We start from the raw sequence: 12,746 nt of genomic DNA, 5'->3' as shown, positions 1-12,746 counted from the left end.
CAGGCAGCGGGGGGGGGGGGCACATCGCTAGGGGAGCGTGGGTTAAATATGCCTGATGCACGCAGGATGGGGAAGCCCTAGAAGGCACAGGCTAGGACTCGTGTTTCATAGAGACGTGAACGGATCTTGCAAATGGAGTGAAAAAAAGAAACCAAATGAACCATGTGACACAAGACTATTCGTGTAAATGTAAAATGTATGCTTGCATAGCTAGTAATCAGGACAGACGTATCTTTGCCAGATGTGAGCGGGAGGAAGCCCGGGGCTGCCCAGTTAAGGATCACATTTGCCAGGGGCGCTTGGTGGCTCCGTGGGTTTCAGCTCAGGTCGTGAGATCCAGCCTGGCACTGGGCTCTGTGCTGACAGCATGGAGCCTGCTTGGGACTCTATCCCCCCTCCCCTCCATCTCTCTCTCTCACAAAATAAATAAATACACTTTAACAAAATAGATTACCTTGCCGCCAACTGTGGCCACGTGACAAGGTTCTGGCCAATGAGGTGGGAGTGGAGATAAACAGTGCAGGCACCTTGTGGGATCAAGACCCCGGAAGCAAAGGCCAGCGCCCTGCCCCTCCGCTCCCACCCGGGAGCTGAGGCCGCGACTTGATCCTTCGGGTGAAAGCCACGTGTTGAGGATACTGCGCACCAAGTTAGGGGCCCCCAAACAGCGCTTGGCCTCTTATAGATGGACTAGTAAGTGAAAAATAAACATCTACTGTTTTTTTCTGGGCTTTGTACAGCGATGGGACCCACATCCTAACACAGTACTCAATAAGTATTATTGATTGAATATTATTATTATTCTTCCCTCAATTGTCATTATTATTACTTTATTGACTAAAAGTATTTCTCAAATATAATTCAGCGAATTCTCTTGGTACCTGGATAATGGAGGCTATAACCCTGAGGGTACTTTTTTCCTTTTTATTTATTAAAAAATTATTTTTAATGTTTATTTGTGTCTGAGAGAGAGAGACAGAGTACGAGCAAGGGAGGGCAGAAAGAGGGAGATATAATCCAGAGCAGGCTCCAGGCTCCGAGCTGTCAGCACAGAGCCTGAAGGGGTGCTCGAACCCACGAACCCTGAGACCATCCCCTGATGCTTAACCGACTGAGCCACTCAGGCGCCCTCTTCTTCTTTTTTTTTTTTTTTTTTTAAGATTTTTCATTTTGGGAGCACCTGGCGGGCTCGGTCGGTGGAGTGTGCAGCTCTTTATCATGGGGTTGTGAGTTCGAGCCCCATGCTGGGTGTGGAGACTACTTACAAATAAAAGCTTGTATTTAAACTGAGCATGGAGGATTGAGAAGGAGCCGGCCACATCAAGATCCTGGACAAAGTCTCTCAAGCAAAAGGCCTTTGGAAGGGAATTCGAGAAACACAGGATGGGATGGGGGTGCAGCTAGACCAACTGAGCATATTGAAGGAAGCCGAGGGTATATGAGATGCAATCAGAGGCCAGGGCCAATTCGTGGAGTATCCTGAAGGCCCTAGAAAAGGTCTTCCTCTGGTTGTTTTGGAAAACCCACGGCGAATTTTAAGTAAGGGTCTGGCATGGTTGGAGTTTTCAGACTCACCTCATTGCTGGGTGGAAACCGTTCACCCCAGGGAGGAAGAGTGGAGGCAGGGAGGCCGAGGGAAGGTGGGTGGTGAGAAGGGGCGGAAGCCCAAGCCCACAGGGATGCTGCCCCTGCATGGGGAAGGAGAGAAAAGAGAAAGTGAGGGTTGCCCCCTACTTTTGTGCTTATCAAAGCCCAGTAGAAGGGAGCAGATTTGGGCGGGGCAAGAGGGAGTCAAAGATTCCGTTCTGGGCACCTGGCGGGCTCAGTCGGTTAAGCGTCCGGCTTCAGCTCAGGTCATGATCTCACAGTTCATGGGTTCAAGCCCCATATTGGGCTCTGTGCTGCTCAGAGCCTGGAGCCTGCTTTGGATTCTGTGTCTCCCTCGCTCTCTGCCCCTCCCCTGCTCACGCTGTCTCTCTCTCTCAAAAATAAATAAAACATTAGAAAAAAAATTTTTAAATAATAATAAAATGAAATAAAATAAAATCCTCATGCTGGTGGTACCTGGGCAGCTTGGTTGGCTGAGCACCGACTTCAGCTCAGGTCATGAACTTATGGTTTGTAAGTTCAAGCCCCACATCGGGTTCTGTGCTGTCAGCCAGGAGCCCACTTCAGAACCACCGTCCCCCTCTCTCTCTGTACCTCCCCTGCTTGTGTTCTCTCTCTCTAAAATAAATCAACATTTAAAAAAGAAATAAAAATAAACTCTTGATACTGAACAGGGTCCCCTAGAAAAAAGGCAGTTCCCAGGGTGCCTGAGGGCAGTGAAGCAAGCCTCCAACTCCTGACAGCTTATATATACGGGGAACAAAAGCCTTTACAGATAAATAAGTTATGATGAATAAATACAGTGATGGTTTGTTGGGGAATAAAACTCTAACAGACCTCAGTCTCTCTCAAGCCTGGCTCTACTTTTAGCTTACAGGTCAATGTGGAAGAAGAGGATGGGCAAGCCGGGCCTTCTAGGGCCCTTGGGGGTCTCTGTCTTCTTGGCCAGGGGCTCAGGCCCTGCCTTAGACCCACGGCCCCTAAGAGGAGCAGCAGTCTTGACTTTGGGTCCCACGTTGGCCCCTTGGGCAACAACCTCTTTAGGGACCTCGTCTTCCTTCTGTTGGGCTGGAGAAGCACCACTGTTCTTGTCCTTGGGACTGTGGGCTTTGAACTCTGACTCTTAGCTTTTGTGTTCCTGTGGGCCTCACCATCTTGGTTGCTCCTTCTGCTTAGACCCTGGACTTCCCCCTGGAGTCAGGGGCACTAGGAAGGGTCTAGGTGACCTTGCTCGGCTGTCTGGAGGCCTTCCTCGCTGTCAGGAGGCCTTCCTGGCCTTACTCAGTCTTGCCTCTTGGTCTCTGGTCTGGCCGCCTTCCTGGGGAGCCTTCTCAGCCCCACCTGGGTTGGGAGAAACCCCGTCCTCGCCTCTCCTGGCTTCCTGGGTCCCCTTTTCACCTCGCCTGGGTTGGGAGAGCCCTTTTTTGCCTCCCTTGGTTGCCTGGGGCCCTTCTCCTCGGCCTCATGGGTCTCCTGGGGGCTGTCATGGTGGATATCTCCCTAGGCTGGACTTTCCTTTTGTGCTTGGGACTCATCTGAAGCTACCAGAGGCCCGCTTGGCCTTGGAGTTGGACCTGACAAGGAGGCCCAGGTGCCCTTGCCTTTCTCCTGCAGCGCCCCCAGAACCGTGTGCAGCCTGGGAAGGTGACATGGCACTCAGATGCTGCTACAACTCGGGCCTGGCTCTTCAGACCCACACACCCAGATGCCTCCATGGTGAGAGGTCAAGGAGACGGAGGTGTCACTGGAGGCAGTGCTCCCAGGAGCCACTGCGCAAGCAGATGGAGACTCAGATGCGGTAGGCTCAGGTCCTGTTCTCGTGGTTCGTGAGATCAAGACCCACGTTGGGCTCTGGGCTGACAGTGTGGGGCCTGCTTGGGGTTCTCCCTCACCTCTCTCTGACCCCCAACTAAATAAGTAAAACATTAAAGAAGGAAGAAGAAGGAGGAGGAGGAGGAGGAGAAGGACAAGGACAAGGAGAAGAAGGGAGGGCAGTTCCAGCACCCAAATCCTGGGGCCATTCAAGGTCAACATGCACATGAGTCTTGGTCTTTCTTGTCCAAAGTCTTGTCCAAAGTCTTGGACCCTTTCTTGTTTTTAGGTTTGTTTGTTGTTGTTTTTTTTTTAGGAAACTCAATCTCCAAAATTGGGCTTGAATTCATACCCTGAGACCATGAGTTGCATGCTCTACCAGCTGAGCCAGCCAGCCACCCCTCTACCCCTTTTTTTTGTATTTATTTTTGAGTGAGAGCAAAAGACAGACAGACCATAAGCAGGAGAGGGGCAGAGAGAGGGGGAGACACAGAATCTGAGCTGTCCGCACAAAGCCTGACACGGTTCTCCAACTCCCAATCCATGAGATCGTGACCAGACCTAAAGTCGGACACTTAACCCACTGAGCCACCCAGGCGCACCCCCCACTATTTTTTTTTAAAGTAAACTCTCCAAGGTTTATTTATAGCTTCTAACTCACCCTTTCCCACCTCCTATGCTCTCCTCAACCTACCCTGATCAAGCTGAAATAAGTATTTATTTTGGAAAGTGAGTCAGTTTAGTGTAATTAGTAACAGAACAAGAGGATCCTAACTAATATAAAATATACCCACTTTATTTTCAAGAACCTGGTCCACGTAACCAAACATACCTACTGGTTCCTGCCCTAGGGCCTTTGCTCTTACCATTCTGTCTTCCTAGGATGCTCCTCCCTCAGATAGCTGCCTCTCTCTTTCCCTCGCCTCCCTCCCGTTTTTGCTAAAATGTCACCTTCCCTTTGAAGTCCCCACTCCCCTTTGCCATTTTCCTCCATGTGTTCATTCATTCATTCATCATTCTCTGGTGGGAGAGCATCCATGGAGAAGGGCATCCTGTCTGTTCTGTTTATATCTGTATCTCTAGCACCTAGAAAAGCGCAGGCACATAGTAGGCTCTTAAAAATATCCACTGAATGAATAAATGAGAGAAAAAAACGGACCTGTGCTCAGGAAGCAGTCACAGGCCCTGGGAGAACACGCCTGCCTTTTGCAACAGCTCCAGGAGGTTTGGTCCTGGAAATTCCTCAGCAGGAGCCTCCGGAAGGTCAAAAGGTGAACGTCCAGATTGTTCTCAGCTGTGCTTTCCCCAGCTTTCCCCTTTTACCCCAGCCCCCTGCCCCGAGCTCCCCAGGGCCCGGTCCACCGCCCTTCCTTTACATTCCTCAGCCGTAAAGTCCCACCCACTTTCAACACCAGGAGTTCTTTCTGAGGACGGAATGGACTGAATAATATTTTCCATGTTAGTAAGGAGGCTGAGGAATGCCAATGACTCACTCCAGAGAGAAGAGCGCCCAGCCCGAGCAGCGCGGCGCTGTTCCCCGAACGGCCAGCAGGGGGCGCCAGGGCTCCACGCAGTTGAACGCAGGCTCCCCAAGGCAGGGGTGTTCCCCGCGTGGGAGGCAGCAAGATTTTGGCGGCCGCAGCCTTGGGTGTGCCGCGTGGTTTTGGATGTGAGCTCGGCCCGTGGTCGCAGAGCTTGCTGTGGTGTCTCCCAGGAAGCTGACTGCACAGGTCCTGTCCTGCTTCTGGTTCTATTCAAACCCACACTTCCGCTGCTTTCAGGCCCTATGACCCTGGACGCCATCCTTTTCACATTTGGGAGCCTAGTTATTACCCCCCTAAAACAGTGGTAAGAAGGAGACCCCGTGGTGGTGAGGAAGCCGTGAGAGGCACCTTGCAGGCTCCAAGGATTGATCTGAAATGGGACTTGGTGAACCTCATCAGGGTTGTTAATTATGATCAGTCACAGCAGTGGTTCTCAAAGAGTGTTTGCTGAACCACCAGCAGCAGCACCTGGGAACCCGCCCGGAATGCAAATTCTCAGCCCTACCCAGACCTAACCCCGCCCCAACCCCCAACTCAGACATTTTGATTAAGTTCTAAGTTTCCCACCATCAGTGCTTAAGGTGTTTCTGATACTGCTCAGGTGGGTTTAGAAAGGTAACCAGATTTCCCCCAGATCACAGCTGTTGAGTAGAGCTAGGTTGGAAAAACAAAACCCACCATGTCTTACCAGCTGCAAAGCTGCAATCCTGAGTTGGTTTGTGATGTGGGTATACACATGCACGCCTCTTCAGTAGCTGACATTCAGAAGCGCCCCCTAGGAGGGGCATCCGGCTGGCCCAGTCAGTGGACACACTGCTCCTGATCTGAGGATTCTGAGTTCAAGCCCCGCGTCCGGCTCTGTGCTGACAGCTTGGAGCCTGGAGCCTGCTTCGGATTCTGTGTCTCCTTTCTCTGCCCTGACCCTGCTCACGCTCTCTCAATCTCTCTCTCTCTCTCTCTCTCTCTGTCTCTCTCTCTCTCTCTCTCTCTCTCTCTCTCTCAAAAATAAATAAAACGTTTTTAAATACTGTAATGCCCCCTCGGAGTGTTCTTAGAGCTAATCTAAAGCTTTTGTCTCAAGAGCGCTCGTTCTCAGTCTGGCTCCACATTAGAATCAGCTGAGCTCCTTACAAAGTGTATCAATGCCTCGTCCTATCCCCAGGCCAATCAATCCAGAATTTCGAGAAGCATCTGTGCCTTTAAAGCCTCCGCTGGTGATATGCATGTCCAGTGAGGACTGAACACTGCGCTGGAAGCATCCTCTTGCCGGTTACAATAAAGCCTCCAGTGTTTGGGTAAGGAGGGTCAGGGAGGCCGGGGTCCAGAGCCTGCCTCCGCCACTCTCCCAGCCCGGCTCTTTACCCGCCTGGTCCTTCATTTTCTCCAGTGTCTGTAAGTTAGGCACTGGATAAAGAACAGAAAGCACCCAGCCCAGCCCGGGGCGTGGCCCTGGGCGGAAATGGTAAAAGCAACAGCAAAGAAGGGGGCATGTGCAGTATGGGGGGCAATCCCTGCAGGAGCACCGACAATCGTCCCCAAGAACCCCACCTCCCAGCTGAGGACCCAGAGACTCTGGGACGTTAAACATCACTGGACCTGGCCACCTGCTGGTCGGTCACAGGGCCAGGACCCCTCGGCCTTCTACTGTAGAGTAGGGCTAGTACCTGAGTGCCCCTCCCCCCAGGCTTCCAGAACCCGCATTTAAGGAGGCCCTTATGCTCGGCGCCTACGGGTACAGGGCAGGGGATGCCTAGAGCCAGCGCCTCCTCTCCTCAAATGTGGGGCCCTGGGCCTGGCTGGCCTCCCCTGTCCCAGCCTTGCTCCAGAGGCTGCCTTCTGGGTCCCTAGCAAGTCTCAGAAGGAGGGAGGGGCCGCCCAGGTGGACGTCCAGGAAACCCTACAACTTCTACGGCCACAGAATTGTCTTCCCCTGAAGCAGAGAACAAATTAATATCTAAACATAGAAATCCACGCCAGGGGGGAGTCTGGGTGGCTCAGCGGGTTGAGCATCCAACTTCAGCTCAGGTCATGATCTCGCAGTTTGTGGGTTCGAGCCCCACGTCTGGCTCTGTGCTGACAGCTGACTCAGAGCCTGGAGCCTGCTTCAGATTCTGCGTGTGTCTCTCTCTCTTTGGTCCTCCCCTGCTAACGCCGTGTCTCTTCCTCTCAAAAATAAGTAAACAAACATTAGAAGACTGGTGTCACAGGCACCGAGGTCTAGGCCCCCACACCCTGGAAGCGTCCCCCTCCTGAGGCACCGCTGGACACCACTCTCTCTAAGGTACTCTTGCTTGAACAACAGGTTGTTCTGGTCGTTGGGAGGCAGAAAGGCCGACATTCCCATGTCTGTTTCATGGAACCTGGCTTTTACTCTCTCAGAGCCGCTACCTGACTTAGAGAGAGACGGATCTGGGCAAGTGGACGCTGATGTCGGCCCACGACGCAGAAATCATCCGCCATAAAAGCGTCCTGAGAAACCCCTTCGTGACCCCACAGTGGAGAGTGGAGACGTTCTCTGTGCTGGCTGGACCCGGCCCGCTCCCCCTCTCCCACAGGAGCTAGTTCTCTGAGCTCCGATGAAGCAGGTGCTGGGAGGTGGGCTGAACGCACAAAATGCGCAGCTCCCATCTTGAATCCTAGAGTCACGCTGGAAGGCGTGGCCTGGGGTAGTCTCCCTGTGCGGTGTTTGGGGGTTTTTTTAAGATTTTTATATTTAAGTAGTCTCTACACCCGACATGGGGCTTGAACTCCCAATCCTTGTTTCAGGTTTTTATTTTGTAATTATTTTAATTATTTTTTATTTTTTAAAGTGTATTTATTTATTAATTTATTTTTGATGTTTATTTATTTTTGAGAGAGACAGAGAGACAGAGCACGACAAGCCGGGGAGGGACAGAGAGAGAGGGAGACACAGAATCCGAAGCAGGCTCCAGGCCCTGAGCTGTCAGCACAGAGCCTGATGCAGGGCTCAAACTCATGAACTGCAAGATCATGACCTGAGCGGAAGCCAGATGCTTAACGGACTGAGCTCCCAGGTGCCCCAAGACAAGTCTTAAAAGGCAGGGAACTAATAGCTCAGGACTGGTGGGCACAGGGTCCTGAAAGGGAATCTTAAGAAGCAACGTATTAACCTTGATAAGTTAGCTATTAGAGTGGGTTACCAAATGCCACGAGCAAGTATTTTCTGGAGCTCGGGGCTCCTCGCAGACTTGTGTTAGCCCAAGAGCAGGAAGGCATGTTGATTTCAGTCTAGCCTGACAGGCAGCCCTGCCTCAGTGTCCCCGTGCAGGTGACTCAGTGCCTCACTCAGTCCCTTCCATCTTATTTTTTAATTTTTTAAATTTTTTTTAATGTTTTATTTATTTTTGAGACAGAGACAGAGCATGAGCAGGCAGGGGCAAAGAGAGAGGGAGACACAGAATCCGAAGCAGGCTCCAAGCTCTGAGCTAGCTGTCAGCACAGAGCCCGATGCGGGGCCCGAACCCACAAACGTGAGATCTGACCTGAGCCAAAGTCAGACAGTCAACCGACTGAGCCACCCAGGCGCCCCGTTCTTTTTTAATTTTTAAAATGTATGTATTTTTGAGAGAGCGAGAGAGTAAATCTGAAGTAGGCTCCAGGCTCCAGCTGTCAGCACAGAGCCTGATGCGGGGCTTAAACCCACACCTGAATGAAAGTCAGGAGATAAACTGAGCTGCCCAGGCACCCAGTCCCTTCCGTCTTCTTGCTTGGCCATCCCCGGGGTGGGGGTGTTGAGCTCCTCTTTGTGGTCGGTGTCGGGCCATCCGTTGGTCCTCTTTCCAGCCTGGGGACATGCAAGCAGGTGAGCAAGGAGGTAATCATGCAGGACTTGGGCTCCTCCCTTGTCCTCCCTCGTCTAGGAGAGCAGCAGCCCTGCCTGGAGGAATCAGACGGCCCTGGAATCCAGTCCCGCGCAGCCTCCTTCTGTCACATGATGTCAGATCGCCTTTCCTTTCTAAGCCCGTGGGCTGACCTGGCCACGCCTTAGTCACATGGCCACAAGGATCTGTGTTATGTGTGCGGCCTGTGGGATCTGTGCTCAGCCCAGTCTGTGCACTTAATTTAGTGACTTAATTAGGGGATTTTTGTTTAATTTTTTTTTTAAGTAAGCTCTACACCTCACGTTGGAGCTCGAACTCATGACCCCAAGATCAAGGGTCATACACTCTACCAACTGAGCCAGCCAGGCTCCCTGCGTCTGTGCACCTCAGACAGTCTGGGAGGAGTTAAGTGAATTTCCACAAACGATCTCCCCGGTTCATCTATTCTAATGTGCTAAGCGCTAGGGAGAAACAGAAAAGGAGTAAAGGCTGATTAAAACTTGGGGGAGGGGGTGTTGCTAACCTCGCTGGGGTGGCCAGAGAAGACCCTTCTGGCATAACAGCATTGAAGTTGAGAAGTACAGGAATCGGGGACTCCTGGCTGGCTCAGTCAGAGGAGCAAGGGACGCCTGATCTCAGGGTCATGAGTTCAAGCCCCACGTTTGGATACATCCAAAAATTTTAAATAAAATCTTAAAAAAAAAAAGTTGGGGCACCTGGGGGCTCAGTCGGTTAAGTGCCCGACTTAGGCTCAGGTCATGATCTCACAGTTCGTGGGTTTGAGCCCCTCGTCACGTTCTGTGCTGACCGTTCAGAGCCTGGAGCCTGTCTTTGGTTTCTGTGTCTCCCTCTCTCTCTGCCCCTCCCCTGCTCACGCTCTGACTCTCTGTCTCTCAAAAATAAATACTCATTAAAAAAATTAAAAAAGAGGTGGATGAGTCAGTAATAGCCAAAGTTCAAAGGGAAGCGAAGTGCAGCATTATTCAAAGCAAAGAGGCAGAAGGCCATGCCGACGGAAGAAGCCTGGGCCCAGTTTCAGGAACTAAAATTGAAACTAAAAGTCACTGGAGACATGGCCGTTGGAGAGAGGCCGGCAGCGGGGCCCACAGTAGCTGGCCCCAAGGTCAAGAACCAGTGTGGTTCATGGGCCGGAGACCATCTGTGGCCAGCACAGCAGACTTCTGCCTGTTCAGTGGGTTTTTTTCTTAAAGTGGTTTTCCATAAAAGTCTGGATTTCCAGACTTTGAAACAAATCAGAAGGTCTGGCCATACTCAGCCCCATTTCTGAGTCAGAACAGTCGGACTGGAGTCAGGCCGTAGATCTGGTTTTAACCTCTGCACTGCCGCCTGACTCACTCCGTCCCCTGTGGGGGCCCTGAAATCATTTCAGATCTGGACCCCGAGGCTGGGCCTGGCAGGCTGCATTAGGAATTTTGGAAGCGGGGCGCCTGGATGGCTCAGTCAGCTAAGAGTCCTACTTCGGCTCAGGTCATGATCGGGCAGCCCTGCATCGGGTTCTGTGCTTGCGGCTCAGAGCCTGGAGCCTATTTCAGATTCTTTGTCTCCCTCTCTCTCTCTCTGCCCCTCCCCAACTCATGCTCTGTCTCAAAAATAAATAAACAAACAAACAAAAAAAGAATTTTGGAAGTGATCCAGGGCACCTGGTTGACTCAGTCAGAAGAGTACGTGACTCTTGATCTCAGGGTCGTGAGTTCAAGCCCCACGTTGGGTGTAAAGCTTATTTAAAAAAAAAAAAAAAGAATTTGGAAGAGATCCAAGGTGCACTGAGAAGGCATGCATGGATTTTCAGGGGAGAAGAAACATGACCATAGGGTGGCTCTGATTAACACGGAGAAGGCACAGTGGTTGGGGGATGTGGATGGATGTCAGTGGGCCGGGAAAGGGAGCCACATGTGGAAGTCTGGGCTGGAGAAGACGGTGGGTCCATCCGGGGTCAGCACGGAAGGCAGGGGAAGAGACTCAGACTCCTTATTTGGAGCTGCGTTGCTGTTTGTTTTTCTTTGGCTTGAAAATAATAGAAATGTGTTCTTTCACAGTCCCGGAGCCCAGAGACCCGAAAGCGGTGCCGCCGAGTTGAAACCAAGGTGTCAGCAGGTCCGAGCTCCCTCCGGAAGCAGGAGGTGAGAACTAACTCCTTCCAGCTTCCTTGGCCTGTGGCCACCTCGTTCCGGTCTTTGCCCCCATGGCCACATTGCCTCCTTCTCTCCTGTGCTCCAAGCCCCCACCGCCTTTCTCTTACAAGGAGGGGTATGTGAGATGGCGCTCAGGGCCCACTGGCTAATCCAAGGCAGGCTCCCCATCTCTAGGCCCGTAGCTTAATCACACCTGCAAAGGCCCCTTTTCCAGATAAGGTAACAGTTACCGGTTCTGATATCCTTGGGGGCCATGCATTAGCTTCTGCACGTCCCCTCTCTGAACCTCAATCTTCTCCCCTGCAAAAGTCACACTGAATTCTATGTATTTGGAGGATACAGCGACCAGGCAGGATAAGCCCACGGGGTTTCCCTGCCCTGCCCCCAAGTGTGACGGCTCCCCTAGGGCGCCCTCGCCTCCGACAGGCCCCTGCCCCAGAGCTTCAGCACTAGTAGAAACACGTGCGCACCCCCCACCCCGCGACCTGCCGGGCGCCGTCCTACAGCAGTGACAGAAGCAGGGAGAAACCCCTGATGTCCTCAGAGCAGGCGAGGGGACAGGCAGGCCCAGATGCAGTGTGGAAAGGCCGTGGCCAGTGACGTCACTTGCTGGGGCTGCCGTAACACGGTGCCACGGATGGTGCCACGGAGGGTGCCACGGATGGTGCCACGGATGGGAGGCGGGGACCTCGGAACCCAACCTCTCACCCTCCTAACAGACCAGAAGTCCAAGCCCCCTGTGTCTGTGGGCGGGCCGCTTCCTCCTGAGGGCGCCCAGGGAGGTCTCTGTCTCAGGCCTCCCTCCTCAGCTTGTACACACCTGTCATCTGTGTCTCCGCACATTGTCTTCCCCCCTGTGCCAGTCCCTGTGTCTGAATGTCCTTTGCTGACAATATTGGTCATATTGGATTTGGGCTACCCTAATGACCTCACTTTAACTTGCTGACCTTTATAAAGACCCTCTCGCCAAAGAGAGTCGCATTTACAAATACTGGAGTTTGTTTTCTTTTAATTTTTTAAATTAAAAAAAAATTTTTTTTTTTTGAGAGAGAGAGACAGAGTGAGCAAGTGAAGGTCAAAGAGAGAGGGAGACACAGAATCCGAAGACAGGCTCCAGGCTCTGAGCTAGCTGTCAGCACAGAGACTGACGCGGGGCTCAAACCCACAAAATGTGAGATCATGACCTGAGCCAAAGCCGGACACTTAACCGACTGAGCCACCCAGGCGCCCCACAGTTACTGGAGTTTGGACTTCAACATGTGAGGTGGGGAGGGAATGCAGCCCAGCCCATAGCAGGGAATATATGGAGAGAATCAAAGTGGGTGAGAGAGTAGAATGAAGGGGTGGGGGTCGGGGGTGCTGTTGTAAATAGAGCGAGTGGTCAGGGGGGTGACACTTGGGCAGAGACATAACAAAGTGAGGTCAGGGATGTCAAAAAGTGTATGAGAGAAGAGCATGCCAAGAGAGCAAGTGGTAAATGCAAAGGCCCTGGGGCCCCAGGGGTTGCGGTGTAAAGACTGACAGGTGGAGGTACAGGGTGAGCTTGTGAGGGTGGGAGGGAGTTGAGGTCAGAGAGCAGCGCTTGGGGGCAGATTGTGTGGGGCCCCCGGGGTCATGCCGATAGGTTTTGTTTCTGGGGTGCCTGGCTGGCTCAGTTGGTTAAGCCTCCGACTTCGGCTCAGGTCAGATCTCACGTTCGTGGGTTCGAGCCCCGCATCAGGCTCTGTGCTGACAGCTGGCTCAGAGCCTGGAGCCTGCTTCCGATTCTGTGTTTCCCTCTCTCTCTG

General features: G+C 52.3%; 1 pseudogene; it reads right to left on the bottom strand.

Moving 5' to 3' along the window:
- Positions 1–2,479: 2,479 nt before the first annotated feature.
- LOC115274553 lies at positions 2,480–7,308 on the bottom strand (annotated as a pseudogene).
- Positions 7,309–12,746: the final 5,438 nt, after the last annotated feature.

Source organism: Suricata suricatta, chromosome 12 (assembly GCF_006229205.1).
Source record: "Suricata suricatta isolate VVHF042 chromosome 12, meerkat_22Aug2017_6uvM2_HiC, whole genome shotgun sequence".
NCBI lineage: Eukaryota > Metazoa > Chordata > Mammalia > Carnivora > Herpestidae > Suricata > Suricata suricatta.
This window is presented reverse-complemented; position numbering and strand designations above follow the sequence as displayed.